Source organism: Thermobia domestica, chromosome 1, assembly GCF_964235325.1.
Source record: "Thermobia domestica chromosome 1, izTheDome1.hap1.1, whole genome shotgun sequence".
Taxonomy (NCBI): Eukaryota; Metazoa; Arthropoda; class Insecta; order Zygentoma; family Lepismatidae; genus Thermobia; species Thermobia domestica.
The window spans coordinates 13,085,142-13,104,669 of record NC_137454.1 but is presented as its reverse complement, the minus strand read 5'-3'; the positions used below and the strand labels follow the sequence as shown (position 1 = coordinate 13,104,669).

The following is a 19,528-nucleotide window of genomic DNA, read 5'->3' as shown; positions in this document are numbered from 1 at the left end:
ATCCAAGGGGAGGTCTATAGGGGCTATAGCCCCCACTTAACGCTCATGTATACATTGCATAAAATGCGTTTCAATCCTGCTTTCTTGAGCCCGCAACCAGCCACAGAAATTTGGGGGGGGGGCATGAATAAATTTGGGGATCAAGTCATTAAAAATTCTCTTACAAATAGCTAAATTGTGTTTTTTGTGTTAATAATAGCATTTTGTGTTAAGGTCTGGAGGGACCACGAAAAGTTTATGGGGGCTAGACCCCCCTAGCCCCCTCTGGTTACAGGCCTGGCTTTCTTTACAGTGGATAAAACGGCAAACTATGGTTTAGCCCCTCCCTTGATCATAGCTTGGTTCCGCTATATATATACACAAATGATCGAAAATGACCGATATTACAGCCGAATGCATAGTTTCCTGAGTCGCTGAGATGAACAGTCAACACTTCGGATGCAACTTAAATCCAAATTTAGCACTTCATGTCCAAAATGAAACATATTCTCTCAATGCGAAGAACGGGTATTCTGCTAGTTATTGCCAAAACTACTAAAGTGAAAGATTCCAGCCTTTTACCTTTAATGTGAGGATATGAATGAAATCAGATTTAGTTTTGTGAAATTTTATGTTTTGTATGGTGTATTTTAAAAGTTCAAGAGCTAGCAACTCTGGTGAATGTCTCTCGCCTTTGCTGTTCGGAGGAAAAGATGGTGGACTAGAACTTGTAGTGTACGTGAGAAACAATTTGAACTATGTTTCTCTTCTATTTGAATGTTTGTTTCCTTCCCTTGTACAGGAAATAAATAAGCGCCTCACTTAGGATTTTCCATGTTAGAAGTTGTAGTAGCCTTTTTTTTTTTTTTTTTTTTTTTTTTTGTGCTTCTTCAGTAAACACTTATCATTTAAATAGCATTGTGTACAGACCAACAAGGTTGCCTCGCTTCATTATAAACTTTGATTTATTTTATTTTATTTTATTTTTTAAAAAGAAAATACTTTTAAGTATTTTTCTAGATTTGTGTCCTCCCATTTTTCTTTTTTAATTCGTAAATATTTCTTCTTGCTTCTGTAATGGAAAGATAACTCAAGTGAAATATTTAAGTAGTTAGCAGAGAAATGGTGAACATTGTACTAATTGAATGAAGCTGAATTCTTTCTCTATGGTATTACAACATGTTTAATCGATAATAATTTGGTTGAAACTCAAATCAAAATTGAGAGATTATTGACCCCTACTTTTCCAGACTAGATTGACACTTATTGCCTGTCGTTTTCTTTTCTTTAAGCTTCCTGTCTCATTGTAGTTAAAACGAAAGTTATGACTTTAAAAGAATCTTTGAGCTTTTTCTACCAAAAGAAAATACAAGCTCTTTAAATGCAGGGACGTATGCAGGGGTTGGGTCCTGGAGGTCCGGACCCCCCTTTAAAATCCGGACTTTTTTGTAATTTAGTATAATTTTAGGGTCAATTTCACAATTTTTAATATAATTTAGCCTGAAATTGTATTTGGACCCCCCCCGAAAAGCTTTGGACCCCTCCCGAAATAAATTCCTGCGTACATCCCTGTTTAAATGCGAATACGAAAAACAAATATTCCAGTTTGAAGTCCCACAATTATGCCCTTTAGGCTAAGGGAGACGGATAATTAAGGCAAGTGAATTATGATGGAAGATTTGGTGGAATGAGAATGTGGGAGGAAACCCACCGCGAGAAAACCCACCACAAACTTACTTGGCCAGGGATCAGGCAAGGGTGCCGGCTTCTCTGTAACTTTGGGGGGGAGAGCATTCATAAAAAATACATATAACAAGAAAAAATCATATAAAAATACATACTCATAAAAATAAAGGGGGACCACATGAGCTTTGGAGGGCACTTTTAGAACCAGGGTCCCCATGTAGCACTGTATCACTGAGTTTCCGTGCCCCTAATATACGTACGAATTAAAGACGTTTAACAACCAATTAATAATTTCCTTTAACAACAAATCTAATCCTTTCAAGCTCCGTTGTGGCTGTCTGGTAAACACATGTGTCTTTGGCGTGGGAAATTTGGTTTCGATTTTCGATGGGATCTCAAATGGTTCAGATCCCACGTTAAACTGTAAGACCACGTCTCATATGCCGTTGGTGCTGAAGGGGATGCTAAGTTGGAAATCAGCCAGCCGACAAAACTCCACTATTTCAGTTTTTATTTTATTTTTATTTTTATTTTTTTCTTTATTACTAGGAAAGATCTGAACGAAGAGAGAAAGTCAGGATAAGAATGACGAAATAGCTATAGAAGTACTTAGAAAAAGGGAAGTGAATTTTGATGGTTTCTGAATATAATAATAATAATAATAATAATAATAATAATAATAATAATAATAATAATAATAATAATAATAATAATAATAATAATAATAAGGGATTTAGGATTTAGATTTCTGTGCTTTCGGCGTGTAAGGCCAGTTAGCCCTTCACGGTTTGAGGGATAACGTCCCTCGGCGAGCAAAGGGAAGGAAGAAGAAGGGATTCTTGAGGAAGCGACCTGGGACCTAACTTATAGTTATCACCCCAGCATTTGCCTGGTGTAAATGAGAAAAATCCAGGAAAACCTCATTTAGGGTGGTTAGCCTGAAAAAGCATGTTACACTTTTTCGACCGAGTAACCCCACCGGGGAATCGAACCCGGGACCGCTTGCACCGAAGGCGAGAGCGTTACGCCACGCGGGGCCACAATTAATAATAATAATAATAATAATAATAATAATAATAATAATAATAATAATAATAATAATAATAATAATAATAATAATAAGGGATTTAGGATTTAGATTTCTGTGCTTTCGGCGTGTAAGGCCAGTTAGCCCTTCACGGTTTGAGGGATAACGTCCCTCGGCGAGCAAAGGGAAGGAAGAAGAAGGGATTCTTGAGGAAGCGACCTGGGACCTAACTTATAGTTATCACCCCAGCATTTGCCTGGTGTAAATGAGAAAAATCCAGGAAAACCTCATTTAGGGTGGTTAGCCTGAAAAAGCATGTTACACTTTTTCGACCGAGTAACCCCACCGGGGAATCGAACCCGGGACCGCTCGCACCGAAGGCGAGAGCGTTACGCCACGCGGGGCCACAATTAATAATAATAATAATAATAATATGTCAGTTACACAAATGGTGCTCAAGAAATGATAAATACGGTTTTCTCATCTCATCACATTTTTTTAATATATATAGAAACCTAATCTCGCCATTCTCAAAGAATTCTTATATCCTCTCTATTTTCTTGTTTTGTTACGTAAATTTGTGTACAAAACCTAATGCCTTACTTTTCTTTATTTCATCTAGAAGTTATCAAGATCCTTCAGCGCTACAAGAGGTCCATAAAGAGTGTGATACGTATATCAACATTTAAACCATATTTATAATTGGAGTATATTGTGTAATATCGTGCGTGTGTATCTTTTAAAGTTTGAGAAATGCTCTTCATTCTGTTTGTACATTCACTTCATCAATTTATAGCTTTGTATTCTATATCTGAATGATGTAATATTAAAAGAGTGTTTGCGGTCTAAGACTTGGGTGAGCTAGTGTTTCTCGCGAAATCGAGAAATGTCTCGTCTCAATTTTTTTAAAAGGCACTTCTCGTCTCATGGATAACACTAGTTAACATTGCTAGAACGGAGATTATAAATTATTATCTGCATCAACCGACGTACTTTTTAGTAATAAAAATGGACATAATAATAATCATAATGAATGACAGTTTAACGACACTCGATTATGCTCTTTAGGCTAAGGGAAACGGATAACTAAGGCAAGTGAATGAAGATGAAAAAATTGGTGGAATGAAAATGTGGAAGGAAACGAGTTGAGTTGATTATAGTTTAGCGTCCCTTTCAGCAGCGAGGTTATATGAGACGTGGACCTACTGATTAACGTGGAATCGGAACCACCTGATCTCCCGCCGGGAATCGAACCCGAGTCTCCGTGGAAGGAAACGAGAGTACTGCAACAAAACCCACAGATACTATGTTTTTCACCATAAACTTACTTGTCCGGTGATGTTACCAGAAACCAAACGAACCAGAGGTAAGCGATTTTGCACTGAGCCACCGCACTCCTGGCATAATCATAATGAAATGCTTGATGAAGGTATTTTTCAGTAATCACTATCATCTCAATTATTTTTCTCGATTTTCACAAAAATTACGCACGAGAAATTAGAGTCAATAATATCACGTGAATAAAATATGTGAAGGCCACTACGTCTAGAAAGCTCCTAATATGTCCGTTAGAGATAGGGCGACTCAGTGTGCTGACTACGTTCGTTGCTAGACTAGACAGAGTTCAACTGGTCGCTAACAGATGCTGTTGGAGTGGCTCAGACCCACAAAGGGCTGTTACTCCAATTGGTTTGGTAGATTTAGTTGCCTTACGCAGAAATGTCTAAAACACTGCACAATCACAAACTAATATCAAATAACTCACTACATATACCAAACTTAATTTATTTGTGACAGAGAAATTTTCACATCTTTCTTTTTTACATTCAGTGTGATTTTTTTGTTTATCATATTTGGTCTAGGAATTAATTCGTGCGGTTGGTACGCACACATTGAAGCTGTAGTACAAACACAAAATACATAAATACCTTAAGAAAAATATTGTCCATCGCTAGCCACCACTTTCGCCCATCTGTCAGGCAATGTACGGATTCCGTGGCGAAAGAAGTCCTCATCCTTGGAAGCGATCCAGTCAGAGACCCATGTTTCGATATCTTCTGAAGAAGTAAACAGCTGTCCAATCAAATCGTTGTTCATGCAATCGAACAAGTAGTAGTCCGAAGGAGCAACGTCTGGTGAATACGGCGGGTGGGGTAAAACTTCCCATCCGACATTTTCTAAATAGGTTTTGACCGGTTTTGCGACATGTGGGCGAGCGTTATCATGTTGAACAATAAGTTTATCATGTCTGTTCTCCCATTCTGGTCGTATTCTGGCCAGAGCTTGCTTCAAACGCATTAATTGTCGTCGATAACGTTCTCCATTCATAGTTTCACCCGGTTGCAGCAGCTCATAGTACACCACACCTTTCATATCCCACCATATGCACAGCATAACCTTTGCACAGTGAATATCTCGTTTTGGTTGTGATGGACCTGGTTCACCTGGTTTCACCCAGGCCTTTTTTCGTTTAGGGTTCTCGTAATGGATCCACTTCTCATCACCCGTAATAATTCGATGCAGAAACACCTTTCTGCTCTGTCGTTGAAGCAGCAATTCGCAAATGGTTTTTCGTCTTTCAACGTCTCTGTCTTTCAATTCATGTGGAACCCAATGTGACATCTTTTGAATCATTCCCATGGCTTTCAAGCGTTTGGAGACTGTTGTTTGATCAACGCCTAATGCTGCTGCAAGTTGTTCCTGCGTTTGACACGAATCCTGCTCGAGCAATGCTGACAATTCTTCGTCTTGAAATTTTTTTGGCTGTCCAGCTCGCTCTTGGTCTGCCAAGCCGAAATCACCACTTCTAAACCGTGCAAACCACTTCTGACACGTTCGCTCAGCTAGAGCATGGTCACCATACACTTCCACCAAAATACGATGACTTTCAGTCGCACTTTTCTGCATGTTAAAGTAATGCAGCCGGACACCCCGCAAAAACACTTTATCAGGCACAAATTGCGCCATGTTCACTTAACTACAAACTGGTGTTGTTGACGCTTTAATCCACTGCCCTATACTACGAACGATACGCGATGACAGGGGTTTGCAACACATGTGTGAATACACGGAACTGTGGGACGCTCCGTTCGTTGCGCCATCTCTTGTCCACCCGCACGAATTAATTCCTAGACCAAATACAACAGATTTAATCTCAGATACATTTCAGATCTTATTGAGATCATAATCCTTGATTGACGAAGCTACTCAAGAATGATACGAAATGAAATTTGTGGTTTTACGTCTCTCAGATGTCGTTAAGGCTAAAAGAGACTGATGATTAATGAAAGTGAATCTTCACGAAAAATTTGGTAGTATGAGAACGTGGGAGGAACGTGAGAACCCCAACAAAATCTACGGACAAGATATTTCCAGCACAAACTAGCATAGTCATGGATCTCTTGCACCAAATGCGAGCCCTTTACCACAGAGTTTAGCTGAGTTGATTATCAGTTAAACGTCCCTTTCAGCAGTGAGGCCATATGTTACGTGGACCTGCTGATTGACGTGGAATCCGAACCACATGAGTTCCTGGTGGGAATCGAGTCCAGGTCTCCCATGCCAAAGGCGCGTATATTCTATTACTGAGGCAGCATGCTTTCTCCTCCGTTTCCCATCGAAGCTCATCAAAATTTGCAGGAACTAATATGTTGCATTGTAGACTTGATTTATAGCTTTATAGAGAAAGATCTGACAGGCGTTAGAACAGGAGATTGTTGTGACCAAGCCATTCTAGAACGATTGATACGATCTGGAACGAATGCAGATTTAGCAAGTCGATACGCCACCTTGTTGTAAACTGAAATTATCTCTGATATTTTGATACAGCTGATACATCAGGTAACTTTATTGTATATCCAAGTACATATCATCAGTAATAGTCATTTCCTGATTAAATAATACTCCATAGCTCACCACCCGTTTTCAACACTAAGACTATATGAGAGAAGTTCTATAACAAGGATGAAAAGCATGTTTACTCTTATTGGAAATCGATTAGACATAGCAATGACTAGGAATGCGCACGAGACGAGTCGAGACAAGATTTTCCTGACAAAATTTGAGTCGAGACACGGCTCTTCCAATAGAAAACTATACATCTTTCGAGTCGATACATCACTTTTACAGCACATTTTCGAGACGAGACAGCCATAAATCTTGTCTCGTGCGCATCCCTAGCAATGACATATTAGATCAGTTGTTACGTGTTAGTCTCTGATACGAAGGGTCGTAAATTCAATGGAATTTATACTGAACAATAAAATAACCGTGATTTTCCAGTCTCAGATTACAATTATTTATTTATTGTTTGAGGTGTATTTATTCAAGCGAGCTTCTAGAACCACTCAGTTCAACATGAATTTGTGAGTCTCTGTTCTGTTCCAAGATTTTTTTAAAAATAAAATTTATCCGATTTTCATGAATCTTGGCGTGAGCATTGATCCAAGCTTATAAAATGGCTGAATTGCTTATGGATGTCTATCAAGAATAAGGTGGACAGAATAGGACAGTGCTATGCCGTCAGGGAGGGCGAGCGGGGCGACAGTCCAGGGCGCCGAAATAAGAGGGCGCAAAATTCGGGAGGAATATATATATAGTGGAAGGAAAAATTAATAAGAAGTGCTCAAAATCAAAGGAAAGCAGGGTTATTTTTGAAAATTTTCTTACGCTTCACGCCAAACATGGTAGCGCTTCGCGGCTGGTCTGTCGACCTCACGCATTATGTACAGGGGTGCCATCGTATACTCTCGCCCCGGCCTCTGGTTTTCACGGCACGGCACTGGGAAAGGAGCACAAAATTCACCCCAATAGGAAGTTTGCACATATACTAATGTGGTAACAAAAGAATTCTCCATTGTAGTTTTTGTAAGAATTATTCGATTTTTGACGTAGTGTGGTGTAAAACAATTTTTTACGACTTCCAGATCACCACTAATACGGATACTTGGGTTGAAATCGGTCAAATATAGCGACGATTGTTTATACCTTACCTTTTAAAAAACAATTTCAATGATAAATTTTGTTTTAAAAATTCTCAGAATTAAAGCGGACTTTGTTTAAGACTCAAGACCTATACTTGCTTAAACTAACCAGAGACAATCTTATTTCATGTTTAAGAATATGTCTCAGGCTAATTTTAGTAATGTATATATATGTTCATGATACACAGTGTGCGTATTCTTGGAACCTTAAAAATCATTCTTACTGATTAGAGAAGTGAATCAAGTATAAGGCTATAGACCCCCCATTTATATATATATATATATATATATATATATATATATATATATATATATATATATATATATATATATATATATATATATATCGCATTCTTTTGCATTCATGGCACAACTGGTTATCTGTCGTTTTAGTAGGTTATACCCACACCCTTTCTTCACGTGTAGGGGCTATCGTGCACACTTTTAGGGCACTGACACTCGGGTTCGATTTCCAGGGAAGGGAAGCTGAACTTCAATAGACAAACCGCCAGACTTATGAATCCCTTTTTGAAAATCTAAATTCAAAAATTGTAACTTACCATTAAATTAAAGTACGTTTTTCGGGTTAAATTCCCAGTGGGAACTCATGTGGTTCGGATCCCACGTTAAGGAGTAGATTCACGTCTCATATAACTTCGCTGCTAAACGGGACGTTAAACTGTTAATTAACTAAAGAATAAGGTATGCTTTTGTTAATTACATTTCCAGAATCTTGCTTTACTAATTACTTAATGTGTGATGTATTTTGTATTTAAATTACCATAAATATGGCTCCAATACGTGAATACCTTAAAAAGATACATAAAACCTTGGCCTTTTGTATTATGTATATAGAAAAAGAAGAAATTTTTTCTTGACCTGTATCTGTATGAATTAGATTTGTGTTCCGCTCGAGTGAGAGCGCAAAATCTCCAATTTAATGGCATTTTCAGAGATCTTAATTTAGCAACATATGAAAAAGAAAATAACCGCTGAAGTTACGACATTCATCGTATTAATTAAAACGCTAAAGAAAACATTTTTTGTCCAGTTACTGTTAATGTTTTCTTTCTATCTTTTTCTTCGTTACTCATGATTACAGAAGGTTTAAGTTTCGATACCACCATTCAAATCTCCAATACGTACAATATATTGTTTATTCTAGCCTTGTTCTTTCTACCTTCACGCTGATTCCAGGATTTCTATTGTCAGTAATATTAATTCTTTATCTACAGAAAGGGACACAGATGAATTTTATGTGTACTGCTTGGAAAGAATGACTTAGAAAGATTAGAACTTTTTTCTTTTTATTTTCGCAACAGTCTATGTAGCAAAGGCGATAAATTTTTATCCTGACAGTGATAATCTTTTTTCTATTTTTTTTTTCGCTGTTCTTTCTAAGCTGTTGGAAGTAATAGGATAGAAATGGAGGAAGCTTATATGTATGTATGAAGGAAAGAAAATTGTCCGATTTGTAGCTCAAGGCACGTAGATCATTTACTCAGTTCGTATCCTTTACTAAGTACCTACGTAAGAGGGAGTTAGCTGTATGTAGCAGCAGCAGTTTCTTCCACCAACACAGAGATGGCGCTGGCGAGCCAATCAGATTCGCCGTCGGCTAGTAGTCTTCTCTGTGACGTACAGGTGTGTGTTTGTTGTCCGTGCTTGTTCCTCTAATTTGAAAAGAAATTTTTATAAATATCTATATTTTTTTATGTGTTGAAGAAAGGAAATAGTTATTTTTTGTTTACCCCATTGGAACTGTGATTTTGGCGCTTTGTGAACAAAGGTTTAAGATTGTTGGTGCTAAACTAGTTACTGGTAGTTGTTATTTTGCCTGAATGGATATACAAAAATAAATAAGCGGTTTTATTCCCATGTTTTTCTGTGCTGCGTGATATATATATTTTTTATCTGTTGTGTATGTGCAGAGATCATAGTGAGAATGTCTTGCCTATTAAGGCGTACAGCCTCTGTGTGGATTTCCTGAAATCGGGGAGGCCCGCTCAGTACTCCTTCCCTTCTGGACTCCAAAATCTAAGCAACGGATCACAGGTAAGTACACGTGATTTTAATACATATACAAACAAAAGGCCGCTGTCTTTCAAGTCAGTTTTCGTGATTGAATCCTTTGCAGGCATGATTTCAAAATCATGATAAACAATCCAATACACTAACCTAAACTTTTACGGAGATATTTCGTGAGGACATATAGAAAGGTGTCAAGAAGGTGACAATGTCTCTTCTTGCTTGTCAATTAATTACTGTATTGGAGGTTTTCAAAATAAATGCATGAAAGGGAAAATGAAAACAACAAAACTATCTGTGCAAGGTGTTTATCAAGCAAATGGGCATAAAATACCCGAACCAAATTATTTTGATACGCCATAATATTTATAGGTTGAAATTTTGAACCCATACGCAAATTAATTTTCCGGAAATATTGCATTCTTTTTGGAGGAAAAAAATCACGATAAACCCTACCAAAATTCGTGTTTTTGGTTGATGACATGTTACTATTACAAATGTGATCAAATTACCTGCAAGGTAGTGAGCATTCCAACTCGTAAATCCGGATAGCAACTTACCAGGAGCGACCAGATGTACTGCCTGTTGCCAAAAGATCAATTGTTCGCTTGCTGAAGAGCCGTGGGGAGGACGCTCTTTTTGTTTTGGATCAGAATGAAATAAAAACAGGTGGTTGTAATTCTGGTATTCTGTTTCCCCTTCTCCCTTTCCCTCGAGTGAAGCCAAAAGACAAAAGCATATCGTTCTCACATGCAACCCTTTCTTCCGTGAGTCCGTTCCAACTTCCTAGTTAGCGATGCCTCTCTCTGAAAACACCCTTCTAGCAAAGAGCTTCTCTTGGTATGGGCACCGTTTTGGAAGTACAAGCACTGAGGTTTTTAATTAGCCGAAGAGTGCTGAGATTGTTCGCGGCTACTTTACAGCGACACTGCTAACTACCTAGTTCTCGGTTAGGCGGTTAACTTAACTAATCATACAACGTAAATTTTATGAGCTCCTATAAACTACCATATATATATATATACCCCCAATGAGAGTTGTAAAATTAATAATTCCTTTTGTATTTCTTTTTTATTATTATTCGGGTCTTGGGAAAGCTAATTGATGTATATATATATATATATATATATGTGTGTGTGTCTAGATTTTCTTTAAGAGAATACCACTGTTATGCTTGAATGAAATCTAAAAATCATTATATTTACGGGAAAAATGATAAAAAATAATACTTTTCAGCTCATGAAGGGCTCTGGCCTACCTGATAGATTACTGTTTATTGGGCGATACGTGGTCACCTCAGTGGACACTAGTTCGATTATTTCAAGCTTTTCAGAGGCACCATTTGCTGCTTAGTATTTAAAATATTTCCAGTAATTTTACGATGTGCTGGGTTAGCAAAACTGTTGCAATTGTCACGGAATTTGCACTAAAGTACGTGATACGGGCACTTCAATAAATAAATCAGTGAATGAATGAATTAGGAATATTTGAGCCGCTTTTGGTAACGGGTACTCTATATCAGCCCTTAAACCTCACGTATGATATAAATATCTTAGGTATACGATTATCTGAAGGAGTATATCGTTAATGGCTTCAACTATTAAATAACATTGTTGTAAACGTAACGTTGTATATTCATATTTCAAGCCCATACTTCATATTTGATGATGTTTTCTTGAGTATAAAGATTGTCAAATATTAAGGGATTCCTCTTATGTTGAACTTCAAAGTATTGGGTTTCTTTGTAGTACCATGGTAGAGGCTGTTTCGGTTTTATTGAACATCTGCCTCTTCTGTGTGATTGTCTGTAGCGGGGTCGGGGTACCTGTCTCGTCCGTTGAGTGACTGTCGCTTTAGTGATTCGAATGAAAGTGCGGTGACCGCCACACACTGAAGTGACAAACGAAAACAGCTTGTGCCTAAACCTTAATATTTGCTACCTGAAAATAACATTGCCTAACAAATTATTTAAGTTTGGACTTCTTTGTAAGAAACATTGCGGAGACTTTAAGAAATAATTTTATTTTTAAGGAAGTCTTTGAATAACACAAAATAGAATATACGTATATATTCTATTGGGTATCAGCTCATCGACAACAGATCCTTTGAGAACCATCTGATGAAAGCCCTATTGGAATGGGGTTCAAAAGAATTCTTTTTGTAATTGTGGTTGTGTTTGCTAATAAATAATCCTTAAATTTTAACATATTTTCAAAACTCTTGTGCAAGATTCATCATGTCTTTGTGAATCGACCAACTACTGCATGGCATATATGAGGAAGTTTGTTTATTTACCTGTGGATTACATAGAGAAATGACAGTGAAATGTGTCTAACCAAAATAATATGAAGTAACAAATATGCAGTAAAAATGACTTTTTGACAATTAAAATAAAATGGATATCGTGCGAAATATTGTAAATATATACTTTTATTGATTTTTCCTTAATTGACACGTCGTTGCTGTCGGAAATAAAACTAGGTATTTAGTTTTACGTCCCGTGATTATGCCCTTTAAGTTCACAAGTCACAAATAATTCGTTTATTACGCTCATGATATATTAATCTAACACACAGAACGTAACAGGTTTATTTCATTTATTAATTACCGAATGAGATAGTATTTACAGTTTATGTAATAAGTGATTTATTTAATACAAATACTTCGTTAAGTCTACATTATTAATTAATATATACTGTACGAATACATGTCATTTAAAATAGATTTAATTGAGGGCATATAATGTCAATTTGTAACTTTTATTACGGAATCGTGCTGTTTATTGTGAGCTCCTACAGAGATCAAGTTCCGTTAAATATGACTGTGAAATAAGAGTAGTGAATTTTGTTCGTATGTTGTGGGAAATATGCAAAACTCTGGAAACATTAATTATAACATTTTTGATATTGAAGTTTAAGAATAAATGATAATGTTACGTTATTGTATCTCATTAGGATCAATATTAACAGTCCAAAATCATATCCACACAAAAAAAAGAAAGAAAAAGAAAAAAATTAAATGACTAAATGCAGGGAATTCTTTTTATTATTTACTAAAACATCTTTTGTCTTTGCGAATTCTGTCGAGGAATTTGAAGCTTAAAATATGTAAAACGATAACCCTGCCTGCAGTTCTGTTATAGTTACGAATCATGGTGGCTTAATCTGAGGGGAAAATGCACACTGAAAGTATCTGAGAACAAGATACTGAGACGAATATTCGGACCCAAAAGGAACGGGAATGAAGAATGGCGGAAACTTCATAACGAGGAACTACACAATTTATACGGTTTACCAAACATTGTTAGGGTCGTCAAGTCTAGAAGGCTCAGGTGGGCAGGTCATGTAGCTAGAATGGAAGGAGCTAGGAACATTTTAACTGGAAGACCAATAGGAAAACGACCATTAGGAAGACCTAGGCGCAGACTTGAGAACAATATTAAGATAGATCTCACAGAAGTAGGAATACAAAGAAGAAACTGAATCCAGTTGACTAAGGACAGAAGTCAATGGAGAGCTTTCGTGAATGTGGCATTGAACCTCCGGGTTCCATAGGCCATAGAGTTAGTTATTGTGTTTCATTTACCATAGTATTTACTGTCGTCTTGCTAGTGTCACAATAAAAGGCTAAAAAGGTTATATTTTAGTATTGATTTCAACTTAATAGCTGACATGTTTTTGTGGACTATGAGCGACATGTTTTTTAGCGCCATAAAAATAGTTTTGTTTTAATAACTTTCTCGAAATCTGTGCATCAAGATTTATATTCACGCCTGTAAATTTGTTCCGCGTAATGAGATGTCTCAATAGTTTTGTTCCACCCTTTACTTTTTTTATTATACGATAATATTATTGTAAAATTTGTTACAGTAAGCTGTATTTTTCTACTCATCAAATTTACGAAATTGAAGAGCTGAAATAAAATGGAACTTTGAGAGGAACATTTTCGTGTGCAGACTAAGCTATATTTAAGTCGGTTACGAAAAAATTATTCTTCTACAGTTTCAATAAAGAATGTCAAAAATATTATCAGATGATCCAACAATTGTAGATCAAATACAAAGAACTCATTTTTTATACTGTTCTCTTTATTCTGTATAATTAACGTAAAATATAACATAAAAATTTATTTCTGTTGTCATTTGCTAAAAAGATTTGTGATATGACGTTATTTTTGATACTAAAATTTGGGGTCAGTGCGGTTGTACTAAAATAGATTAATGCCTTGTTTACGGTCAAGAATTTTTGATCCATGAACATACATATATACACACACACACACACACACACACACACTTATATATATAAGAATTGGAATGATTTTCAATTTCGTATTTCCCTCCATTGAGAAGTGATTGAGAAAATTATTTGTTGCTAGTCATGAGTTTGAAGCTGAAACCTTTTAACTTCGAGTCAATTTCAAAAAATTCATTCTGGTAAAATATTTGAAGATTTTAAATCGGTATAATTTATGGTTAAAAACGAAAAGAATTTAAATCCTCTTATCCTTGCTAAAAAAAAAATCATATTGTTATATTATCAGGTTTTGATTTCGATTACTTTATATATATATATATATATATATATATATATATATATATATATATATATATATATATATGTGTGTGTGTGGGTGTGTAGTTTTTGGATTAGGGGCCATACATTTTTTTAACGGCTCCTAAATCGAGTTTTCGTATTTTTCACGAAATAAGTACATCAAACTGAGTGAAGTGATAGTTTGGGTTTGGCTTCACTATATGTAGTTCTGCAGATATAAGGCGTACAAGAAAATTTTTGGTTGAAATATATTGGATCTTTTGATCCACAAACAAAGGAATGTAATGCTTTAAAAGGATATGTTTCATTCCCACCGTTCAAATTACTTATAGGATAAATAAAATTCATAATGTTCACAGTTTTTTTTTTTTTTTCATTTCTCTTATATTATTTGTATTTATTTTGAATATGTAAAGAAAGTAGAACCTATGTTGCTTTACTTGAATATTCTAAACTTAGTCCTAATTGTGATTATGTATTGAACTCATATTCTTTGGTATTATGAGATGCTGATGATCATTATCAAGGTACGAATCCTTTATTAACTGATACAATCGAGGATGTCTTCAATTTCCTATTGATATCAGAATCGAGCGTGGGTTCCGCTGATTTAAGTAACAAGTTCGTCAGCATCTACTCGATAGATTTTATGTTAATGAAAGCGCCGAAAGGCCAAGAAGATGCTTCGATCAGCATCGAAGTCACTATTTCGAGACATCAGTTTCTGCTGCAAATTCTCAATTATATTTATTTTGTATCTGTGTTTATGAAAGACCATAATAAATATGAAAATAGTGTAGTTGTAGGGCAAAAATAAGATATAAAATATCTTACATAGAATATATCATAATTGACGATATAAGGATTTGCACTCTTAATTGCAACATGAGCTTACCTTCGTGTCTATATAGATAACCTTCGCAATTGTGGCGGAAAACTTGGGTTCAGATCATGGTGGGAAGTGATGCTACTCCACGTTGATCTGTAGTTCCATGTCTGATAGCCTAGTGACTTTGTTGAAACCAGATAATGAACTTGAAACGTATCAACGAAATTAATTTGAACAATATAGACACAATATTGATGAGATAAGGGTATTAAGTTCCGAGTTCCAACTTTTTCCAGAAGATTAATGTTATTTTATTAATATTTTTATAGAAGTATAAAGTAAAGGAGTTAGAAGTATCAACACTATTATAATCTATAGTTGATTATATAAAATTTATTATAAAAAAGGTCATATTTACGGTTTCTCAACATGAATATATAAGTTTGTCGTGAACGATATCATATTCGTGATTTTCTTGTTATTTTTTCATTGCACTGATTCTTCAGTTGCTATTTACTTGTTTGTCATCTGTCTCCGTTAGCCTACATAGAAAATAGTCATATATTGTTAAAGATTTAATTTTATTTCATTGAGGAGCATTTGTGAGGTACCCCATCAAACATCATATGTAGAGAAGGAGATGCAGTTTTGTCCGTACCTTTTGCGGTATAAGCTACAAATGCATCGCGGTGAGAATTCTGTAAGACTAGAGGTTAACAATGTACGAACTACATTGATTAACTGTAATATAGCTGAAGGGGGACATGGCTAAAGGTGTTCCCGGCATCGGATGCCGCCTTTGGCCGTAGAAGTGTATAATGAACTCGCCGACAGATGAGAAACTGACCGCGTTACACACGCTACAATAAACAGAAGAAACACCGTATAGCCTATAGAAACACCGTATAGTACACTTTTTTTTTTTTTTAAAAAAAAAGAAAGAAACAATCTTTTGTCAAGTAAATAATTTCTTATTAACAAAATGTCTGTACAAAACAATACAGATGTATTCTAGCAACTATAAGTGGTAAAGATGTCATTTGTTAACAGTCATCTGATTTAATCTGAAGGTTTCAAATCAAAATCGAATTAAATACGGAAGGGAATTAGTGCGTTCAGATTGCAGCATTTTCAAGCTGTAACATATTGATGACTGAGATACCTAAAAGGTAGTGTACACAAAGTAAATGCAATCTTTATATACCGTATATTGAAGCACTGTTTTATTAATTGGTCGGTTGGAGTTTTGTGTCCTTTTAAAGCACCGAGAATATACTGTAGAAGACCAGGGCCTACAGTGCGAGGTTAAATCTGAACTATCGCAATATGTTTAAATTTCAAGACTTTCCCAGCGGGAATCGAACTTTGTACCAGAGGACCACGCGCTAATCACTAGAGAACTAAGACTTCGTTTTTAAATACATATATACAGTTTATTAAAGTCGTTTCATCCCAGGTTGCTTTCAGAAACTTTAAAAACTAATGACTTAATTATTGAAATGTTTAACCGCATTTGTATGGAAAGGGTTTTGCGGAACGTTCAGTTAGCTGAACATCTTGGAAACTTTACTAAACTAAACATTCTGGGTGTATTTAATTAGATGAGCGCTTTGCGAAACGTTTAGTTTGAGTTTAATGTCCTTTTCAGCAGCGAGGCTATATGAGACGGTAAACGTTTAGTTTGTTACAAGTTTGTAGAAGGGCGTTTGAAACCGTTTTTGGTTCAGATCTCCTAGTTTACATCCTAGGGAAGCTACACTGCAGCCGAATATCTGGCGAAATTAGCCCGATATTCTGTTCATGGTTGAGGCAGGTGTGCACACAGGAGGAATTTAGGGTGCAGGTTGTATCCTTGACAATATTTGTGGGGGGACAAGGTTTTTCATTGAGTATAGTAAAAACAAACTGAAAAATGCCAAATTTTGAGGAATAAAGATACATTTTGAGGATTTAGCACCCAAAATGGGTACCTCTTGCGCTAAGGCACATAGTTTTTGGTGCTCAACCTAGTAACCACGACTACTTGAATTAAAAAGTAATGAAGGATGCCGATGTACTGATGATAACAAATCATCTTAGTTGATCTGCCTTCCCTGGTAAGCTCTTCATGGCTTGTACAGCGGGGGACACTTCTAAATGGTACACCTTAGCCGTAAATCTCCATATGGCTGTACCATTTAGAAGTGTCCCCCGCTGTACCACCAGGTCGTTTAGTTTTAATCATATCCATATTCATATTCATTAAACTCATATTCGTTTGACTCCGTATTTCTCCTTACCATCTTTCACCGTCATCCAATTTTTACCAGCATGATTTTAGAAAATTCGAGGTAGGATTTGGACAGATGAGACACAATATACAAAAATGTTTGCTAAACTTTTAATTTTTAATGGAAGCTTGCTTTATTTAATAAATGTGTAACTGTATACGTAATTAGAAGCAAGTTATTTCTGAAATGGCTGGCATTCTTAGCGATAACTTTCAGAAAAAAGGAAGAAAATTACCTTCATAACTTGGTTGTTACATAAGAACCCAGACACAAAATCTTAGATTTCCATATATACCGTTTCGAACCATGGAGAAAAGCACCTGTCTTCCCTACTTTTGCATCTAATACCTTAATAGTTCTACCTAGATACATTAGATAAGTGGACTAGAAAATATGTCTAGACATAACTCTAACACAAGACAACAATCGCGCATAAATTTAATATTTATCGCTCTTCAGTTTATTGTCTCGGCATGGGCGCGCCCACGTGGGGTCTACCGGGGGCCGACCCCCCAAAACTTCCTAACTTAACATACATTTCTATACTTGTATATTTAACAGGAAAATGATTGATGTAGCATGAAAATTTGATCTTATGCTTCATCTGTAATCTTTCTGTTAAAAAACAATCCAGATGTATCATTTTTTTTTTTTTTTTTTTTTTTTTTTTGAAAATATAGAATTTATTTTACAGTTACTTATCGTCTTTTCGGGTGCGGAATAATACCCCCGACTATATAAACGTAATTGTAGTATTAGACTCCTCCCAACAAAAATTTCTCTAGTACCTTACCTTCTGCTACATCTCTCAAGAGCACAAATTCTTCGCAAACAAATGTTCTTAACCAGTTTCTTTTCCGCTAATAATTACGATAAATTAATTACATTAACAATTATCGTCAATCACTGGTCATTATGAAAAACCGCAAACTCACTTTTTTTTTTTTTTTTTTTTTAAGTGTCATTATGTACTGTATAAAGCCTATATAGGACAGCGTAACAAATGACGAAATCTGCAATCGTTTGTTTTGTTTCGTTTTTTGTAACCTCCCTTAAAGGTTCCGTAGCATTAGATTTTGTTGCAACGACGCAGATCATTAAAACGGTTAATGGCTCATTTGAGTGCAGTCATTAAAACAAATGAACATCGGAGTGGTCTCCAGATCGGCGTCTCTCTATGTTGTTTTCTTTTCTTTTCTTTCTGTTCTCTGCATTTCTGTCCAAGGGAGATGTGGGGCCACCAGTTCGTTGAAAGAGAAGAAGAGGAAGATCAATTGTACTTTTTTTTTTTTTTTTTTTTGTCAATGTTGCAATGGTTGTGCAAAAACACCTAACAATGGAAGAATGTTGTGTTTAATTGTATCTAAATATGCCCGTTCGTCCTTCCTAAGGGAAGGCTAATCAAACAGAGAAAGAAATGTCATCAGAATGCATAAGAAATAATAAGAGCACTCTCTTAGCAGTTTTATTACATATTACGCAAAACATGGAGAAAATTACGTATATTCAAATACATTTTTTTTTAATGTTCTCTGCTTGCTTAATGAATATGATTGTTACACCGGCAACCAAAATAATTGGGTTCGACTCTTCATTAGGTCGACTAGCTTCTTTTTTTTTTCTGTTTATAATTACAAGGAATTATTCTATAGTAATGCAGCAGTTTTAAAAGTGAATAGCTAACTCTTTCATGGATTGATGATCCTCACGGCTATACGGTGAACATAACGCGGAAAACCCGGCTTCAATTCCTCGTGGAAGCCAATGTATTTCTCAAACCACGTTAAGCTGCAGCTTCAGTTTTTGTACAGCCTCATTGTTGGAAAACTCCATGTAAATTAACCAATCTTTGAGGGTGTTCAATTATAATTATTAGAAAGGAGATAACCGTTCCATATGTGTCGAGTGGCAGAGATGGACGGTAAAGTTCTTGCTTTGTAAGTCGGAGAATTTTGCGCCCTGCAAAGTTTATTCAGGTTTCTTGTCAGTTTCTCCTCAGTTTACCAAACACATCTTAAGATGATACCTGATATGGCAAGTTTTCCTCTAGAATTTCTTTCAATATTTAATTATTATTAATTTGTATTATAGAATTACTTTACAGTTGTATTTGGAACTATGTTATTAAACAGATGCGTTGCAAAATTAAACGTAACGTCAGTTTGAAATCT

The 19,528-nt window shown here is 35.8% G+C and overlaps 1 protein-coding gene across 6 annotated transcripts in view; it reads left to right on the top strand.

Annotated features, from left to right (window-relative positions):
* grh (grainy head) overlaps positions 1–19,528 on the top strand; it is a 603,835-nt gene that overhangs the window by 250,403 nt on the left and 333,904 nt on the right. Inside the window, exon 1 of one of the 6 annotated variants that reach the window (XM_081754674.1) lies at positions 9,268–9,729. The exons of the other annotated variants lie outside the window; for them this stretch is intronic. The gene's annotated coding sequence lies outside the window, so the exon portion shown is untranslated. Of the gene's footprint in view, positions 1–9,267; positions 9,730–19,528 lie in introns of those variants that run through there. 6 annotated transcript variants of the gene reach the window in all.